The sequence below is a fragment of the Elephas maximus genome, chromosome 1, assembly GCF_024166365.1.
Source record: "Elephas maximus indicus isolate mEleMax1 chromosome 1, mEleMax1 primary haplotype, whole genome shotgun sequence".
NCBI classification, from domain to species: Eukaryota; Metazoa; Chordata; class Mammalia; order Proboscidea; family Elephantidae; genus Elephas; species Elephas maximus.
The window spans coordinates 18,005,948-18,014,070 of NC_064819.1; positions in this window are offsets into that span (position 1 = coordinate 18,005,948).

The following is an 8,123-nucleotide window of genomic DNA, read 5'->3' on the forward strand; positions in this document are numbered from 1 at the left end:
AAATCTACAATAACAAAATAAACTAAAAGAAATTTCACAAACAAAAGGAACTCAGCATAGGAGAGTAAGGGGAACAAAGAAAATCTCAGCACCACAAAAAAATCACTACAAAATAATGGCAATAAACTCTTACCTATTGACAACCACACTAAATGTAAATGGCTTAACTGCATCCATAAAGAGACAGAGAATGACAGAATGGATATGCTGCCTACAAGAGACACACCTTAGACACAAAGACATAACTATATTAAAAATCAAAGCATGTAAAAAAATATATCAAGCAAACAGTGGCCAAAAAAGAGCAGAAGTGGCAATACTAATCTCAGATAAAGTAGACTTTAAGGCAAAACGCTCCTTAAAAGACAAGGAAGGACATTATATAATGATTAAAGAGACAATCCACCATGATAACACAACCGTAATAAATATCTATGCACCCAGCAACACAGCTCCAAAATACATAAAACAAACTCTAACAGCACTAAAAAGAGAAATCAGCAGTTCCACAGCAATAGTAGGAGACTTGAACACACCACTCTTGATAAAGGACAGAACATCTAGAAAGAAACTCAGCAAAGATACAGAAGATCTAAAGGCCATGATCAACGATCTCGACCTCATAGACATATACTGAACACTTCACCCAACAGCAGCAAAGTAGGCATTCTTTTCCAATGTACATGGAATGGTCTCCAGAATAGTCCACATTTTAGGCCACAAAGCAAAATCCAAAACATTGAGATAACACAAAGCATCTTCTCTGATCACAAAGCCATAAAAGTAGAAATTAATTACAGGAAAAGCAAGGAAAAAAAATCAAAACCATGGAAACTGAATAACACCTCACTTAAAAACCACTGGGTAATAGAAGAAATCAAAGATGGAATCAAAACATTTCTAGAATCAAATGATAATGAAAACACATCACACCAAAACCTTTGGGACATAGCAAAGGCAGTGGTCAGAGGTCAATTTATAGCAATAGACACACATCAAAACAGAAGAAAGGGACAAAATCAAAATGTCAGCCCTACAACTCAAACAAATAGAAAGAGAACAGCAAAAGGAAACAGTAAAGATCAGAGCAGAAATAAATGGAATAGAGAATAGAAAAACAATTGAATTAACAGATCCAAAAGCTGGTTCTTTGAAAGGATCAACAAAATCTACAAACATTGGCTAAATTGACAAAAGAAAAACAGGAGAGGAAGTAAATAACCCAAATAAGAAATGAAATGGGGGACATTATAACAGACCCAACTAAAATAAAAAGAATCATAACAGGGTACTATGAAAAACTGTACTCCAACAAATTTGAAAACCTAGAGAAAATGGACAAATTTCTAAAAACACTCTGTGTATTTAAACTAACACAAACTGAGGTAGAAAATCTGAACAGCCCTATAACAAAAAAGAGATTGAAAAGGTAATAAAAAGAACTCCTCCCCAAAAAAATCCTGGCCCAGATGGCTTCACTGGAGAATTCTACCAAACATTCATAGAATAGCTCACGCAAGTATTACTCAAACTATTTCAGAACATAGAAAAGGAAGGGATACTTCTGAATTCATTGTGTGAAGCCAGCAAAACCCTGATACCAAAACTAGGCAAAGACAGCACCAAAAAAAGAGAAAATCATGGACCAATATCTCTCATGAATATAGGTGCCAAAGTTCTCAACAAAATTCTAGCATTATATAAAAAAAAAAAAAAAATACACCACTACAAGTGAGATTCATGCCAGGCATGCAAGGATGGTTCAACATTAGAAAATGAACCAACGTAATCCACCACATAAATAAAAGAATCACATGATCATCTCGATGCAGAAAAGACATTCAATAAACTCCAACATCCATTCCTGATAAAAACTCTCAATAAAATAGGGCTAGAAGGGAAATTCCTCAACCTAATAGACATTCATACAAAACTAACGGCCAACATCATTCTCAACAGAGAGAGGCTGAAAACATTTCCCCTGAGAACAGGAACAAGGCAAGGATGCCCTTTATCACCACTCCTATTTAACATTGTGCTGGAAGTCCTAGCTAGAGCAATAAGGCAAGAAAAAGAAATAAAGGGCGTCCAAATTGGTAAGGAAGAAATAAAACTATCCCTTTTTTTTTTTTTGACACTATACATAAAAATACATAGAGAACCCTAAAGACTCCACAAGAACACTACTGAAATTAATAGAAAGATTCAGCAGAGTAGCAGGATACAAAATAAACATACAAAAATCAGTTGGACTCCTATACACCAATAAAGAGAACTAGAAAAAGGAAATCAGGAAAGCAATACCATTTATAATAGTCCCTAAAAAAATGAAACACTTAGGAATAAATCTAACTAGGGAAGTAAAAGACATATGTAAAGAAAGCTACAAAACACCACTGCAAGAAACCAAAAGAGACCTACATAAATGGAAAAACATATCATGCTCACAGCTAGGTAGACTCAACATTGTGAAAATGTCAATTCTTCCCAAAGCAATCCACAAATACGAGGCGATCCCGATCCAATACCAACAGCATTCTTGAACGAGATGGAAAAACTAATCATTATATGGAAAGGAAAAAGGCCCTCGATAAGTAAAGCATTTTTGAAGAAGAACAAAGTAGGAGGCCTTGCTCTACCTGACCTCAGAACCTACTATACAGCTACAGTACTCAAAACAGCCTGGTACTGGTATAATGACAGACATATTGACCAATGGAACAGAATCAAGAACCTAGATGTAAATCCAGCTATTTACAGTCACCTGACCTTTGGCAAAGGCTCAAAGACCATTAAATGGGGAAAAGATAGCCTTTTAAATAAATAGTGCTGGCAAAACTGGATGTAAAACTGGATCTGTAAAAAAAATTAGACGGGACACATACCTAACACCATACACAAAACTAATTCAAAATGGATCAAAGACCTAAATATAAAACCAAAAACTATAAAGTTCGTAGAAGAAAAATAGGGTCAACACCCAGGGATCACAATAGAGAGTCCCAGACAGAGCTGGAGAAAAATGTAGAACAAAATTCAAACTCACAAAAAAGACCAGACTTACTGGTCTAGCAGAGACCCGAGACACCCCAAGAGTATGACCCCTGGACACTCTTTTAACTCAGTACCGAAGTCACTCCTGATGTTCACCCTTCACCCAAAGGTGAGACAGGCCCATAAAATAAACAAATAACACAAATAATTCAACCATGTATACCAGATTAAAAGGGCACACCAGCCTAGGGTCAAGGACGAGAAGGCAGGAGGGGACAAGAAGCTAGATGAATGGAAATGGGGAACCCAAGTTGAGAAGGGGAGAGTGTTGACATGTCCCAGGGTAGGCAACCAATGTCACAAAACAATACGTATTAATTGTTTAATGAGAAACTAATTTGTTCTGTAAACCACCTACATCGCAATAAAAAAAAATAGGGTCAATGCTAGGGCCCCTAATATGTGGCATAAATAGGATACAAATCATATCTAACAATACACAAATGCAAGAAGATAAGATAGATAACGGGAGTCTTCTAAAAATTAAACACTTATGCTCATCAAAAGACTTCACCAGAAGAGTAAAAAGACAGAGACTGGGAAAAAAGTTTTAGCTATGACATAATCTGACAAAGGTCTAATCTCTAAAATCTATAGGAAAATCCAACACCTCTGCAACAAAAAGAAAAATAATCGAATTAAAAAATGGGCAAAGGATATGAACAGACACTTCACCAAAGAAGACATTCAGGTGGCTAACAGATACATGAGGAAATGCTCACGATCATTGTGACCCTTTGGTAGCCCAAGACTAGAACCATTCCCAACGCCAACTCTTCAGACAAAGATCAGTCTGGACTATAAGATAAAATGATACTGGTGAGGAGTGTGCTTCTTAGCTCAAGTAGACACATGAGACTAAGTGGGCAGCTCCTCTCCAGAGGCAAGATGAGAAGGCAAAGGGGGACAGGAGCTGGTTGAATGGACACAGGAAATACAGGGTGGAGAGGAGGAGTGTGCTGTCACATTATAGGGTGAGTAACCAGGGTCACATAACAATGTGTGTATAAGTTTTTGTATGAGAAATTGTCTTGAATTGTAAACTTTCACTTAAAGCACAATAAAAAAAAGGGGGGGGGGAGTAAGTGAGCACACCACCCCAGGGGCAAGGATGAGAAGGCAGGAGGGACAAGAAAGCTGGTAATGGGGAACCCAAGGTTGAAAAGGGTCCTCCTGTTGACACGTCATGGGGTTGGCAACCAATGGCACAAAACAATATGTGTATTAATTGTTTAATGAGAAATTAATTTGGTCTGTAAACCTTCTTCTAAAGCACAATAAAAAAAATTGTTCTACATCCAACTGTAGTGAGTAGCGTCTGGGGTCTTAAAAGCCTGCAAGCGGCCATCTAGAATACTGCACTGATCTCACCCCTTTGGGAGCAGGGAAGAATGAAGAAAACTAAAGACACAAGGGAAAGATTAGTCCAAAGGACTAACGGACCACAACTACCAAAACCTCCACCAGACGGAGACCAGAACAACTAGATGGTGCCTGGCTACCATCCCTGACTGCTCTGACAGGGATCACAGTAGAAAGTCCTGGACAGAGCAGGGAAAAAATGTAGAACAAAATTCAAATTCATACACACACACAAAAAAGACAAGACTTGCTTATCTGGCAGAGACTGGAGAAACCCCGAGAATATGGCCCCTGGACAGCCTGCTAATTCAGAACTGAATTCACTCCTGAATTCACCTTTCAGCCAAAGATTAGACCAGTCTACAGGGCAAACAATAATACACATGAGGAATGTGCTTCATAGCTCAGTCATGTATAGGAGGCTAAACCGGCACACCAGCCCAAAAGCAAAGAAGAGAAGGCAGGCAGGAGCAGGAAAACTGGATAAATGGAAACAGGGAATCCGGTGTAGAGACGGGGAGAGTGTTGACATATTGAGGGGTTGGCAACCAATGTCACAAAACAATTTGTGTATTAACTGTTGAATGAGAAACTAATTTGCTCTGTAAACTTTCACCTAAAGCATAACTAAAAAAAAAAAAATCAACAACAGCCATTGGTAAATAGACTTGCGGTTGCCCCTGAGAAGCTTCGAAGCACCATTCACCAGTATGGCCCGCGTCCAGAGAGGCTGCATTGCGCCATCCTTATGAAACACTGTAAGATCACCAGTTTAAAATTATCTTCCAAATATGCAGTTGCAATTGCTTCTAAATAGTTGAGCCTTTACTTTGATTTTACTGTTAGAGCGTTGTCATTCTAATGTGAATAGTAAGTTGTTTTAATATTTCCAAAGTCAAGAATTTTAATAAAACATTAAAGCCTAACTGGAATGAAGAGGAAAAATGAAATGTAAAAAATTTCAGACACCAATTGAGATGACCAAAAAAATCAGATCCTTCCTAAAAGAATAAAGGACATACTTCTTTTGTTTTTTTTTTTAAATAATTTTTTATTGTGCTTTAAGTGAAAGTTTACAAATCAAGTCAGTCTCTCACACAAAAACCCATATACACCTTGCTACACACTCCCAATTACTCTCCCCCTAATGAGACAGCCCACTCTCTCCCTCCACTCTCTCTTTTCGTGTCCATTTCGCCAGATTCTAACCCCCTCCACCCTCTCATCTCCCCTCCAGGCAGGAGATGCCAACATAGTCTCAAGTGTCCATATGATCCAAGAAGCTCACTCTTCACCAGCATCCCTCTCCAACCCATTATCCAATCCATGTCTGAAGAGTTGGCTTTGGGAATGGTTCCTGTCCGGGGCCAACAGAAAGTCTGGGGGCCATGACCACCGGCGTCTTTCTAGTCTCAGTCAGACCATTAAGTCTGGCCTTATGAGAATTTGGGATCTGCATCCCACTGCTGTCCTGCTCCCTCAGGGGTTCTCTGTTGTGTTCCCTGTCAGAGCAGTCATCGGTTGTAGCCGGGCACCATCTAGTTCTTCTGGTCTCAGGATGATGTAGTCGCTGGTTCATGTGGCCCTTTCTGTCTCTTCGGCTCGTAATCGCCTTGTGTCCTTGGTGTTCTTCATTCTCTTTTGATCCAGGTGGGTTGAGACCAATTGATGCATCTTAGATGGCTGCTTGCTAGCGTTTAAGACCAGACGCCACACTTCAAAGTGGGATGCGGAATGTTTTCTTAATAGATTTTATTATGCCAGTTGACTTAGATGAAGGACATACTTCTTGAAAAAGGAAATTAAAACCAAAAGGAAGAACTGTTAAAAAAGAAACCGGTAATGTATGGGTAAATCTACATAAGTAAGGAATGTATTAAAATAATAGTCATCATCATAATAACTTCGCAAGGTATAAGACAAGGTGGAAATAAAATACTTTATCGTATAAAAGCCTAGAATTAGGCAGTTGGAGTTAGATCATTCACATGTTGCTCAAGAGGGAAGTAGAATAATTATCTTTAGACTTTATTAAGTCAGTGTTATGGATTGAATTGTGTCCCAAAAAATGTGCGTCAACTTGGGTAGGCCATGATTCCCGGCATTGTATGATTGTCCACCACTTTGTCATCTGGTATGACTCTCCTATGTATTGTAAATCCTATCTTTATGATGTTAATGAGGCAGGACTCAATCTACAAGATTGGGCTGTATCTTGAGTCAATCTCTTTTGAGATATAAAAGAGAGAAGTAAGCAAAGAGGGGAACTCCTGCCACCAAGAATGAAGAACCAGAAGAGGAGTGTGTTCTTTGGACCCGGAGCCCCTGTGCTGAGAAGCTCCTAGACCAGGGAAAGATTGATGACAAGGACCTTCCCCCAGAACTGACAGTGAAAGCTTGCCCTAGAGCTAGTACCCTGAATTTGGACTTCTACCCTCTTAAACTGTGAGAGAATAAGTTTTTCTTTGTTAAAGCCATCCACTTGTGGTGTTTCTGTTATAGCAGCACTAGATAACTAAGACAGTCAGGTATTTGCATTAAAAAATTTAGAGATATGTTATGGATTAAATTGTGTCCCCCCAAAATGTAAATCCTAACCCCTATACCTGTGGTTATAGTCCCATTTGGGAATGGGTTTTCTTATGTTAAAGTGGCAGTATTAGTGTAGGGTATATCTTAAATCAATCTCTTTTGAGATATAAAAGAACAGATTGAGCAAGCAGAGATGGGAGAAGATAGACGCCAGGCCATATGAAGATCACCAAGGAACCAAGGAACAGATGCTGAAAAAGAGCCAAGGACCTTCCCCCAGAGTGAACAGAGAGAGAGAAAACCTTCCCCTAGAACCAGCATCCTGAATTCAGACTTCTAGCCTCCTAGACGGTGAGAAAATTAATTTCTGTTGGTTAAAGCCACTTACTTTTGGTATTTGATATAATAGCACTAAAAGGATAGAAATAAACGTATAACTTCCAAGCATCTATACTATGGCAGCAAGCACAAAGTGATCCTTATGTCCTGTCATATGTTCACGTGTAGTCTCCTCCCACATTGAATCACTGCTGGTCTGTGTCAACAATAGAGTGTAGAGGAGTGACTGTGTGTGATTTCCAAGGCTAGATCACGAAACGTACCATGGTTTCTACCTTGTTCTCTTGAATCAGTCTCTCTGGGACAAGCCATCTGCCAGGCCTGAGGACACTCAGTCCTGTGGAGCAGCCCACATGGAGAAGAACCGAAGCTTTCTCCAATAGCCAGCATCAACTTGTCAGTCGTGTAAGTGAGCCCCTGTCAAACCTTGAGATGTCTGAAGCCCTAGCCCCAAATGACTGCAGTCTCAACAAAGACCCTCAGGCACAGCTGCCTAGTAGAGGTGATCCCAAATTCCTGACCCACAGAAGCTGTAAGAGATAATAGCCACTAAGTTTTGGAAAATTTGTTATGTGGAAATAGGTAACTAATATGTATAAACATTTGTTTTTCAAACATATAAGACTCAGATGTTCCTTTTTCATACAAATATTTTGTAATACTCCTCTGCTTAACTATCTTGAAATGAAATTCTACCCACACACATCATTTTTTAAAATGTATAATGTCCTAATTTTGTTTAAAGAAGAGTAGTTATAAAACAAAGATTGTTGTTTCTGTTATTAGTTGCCATTGAGTCGATTCTGACTCATGGCAACCCCATGTGTGCAGAGAAG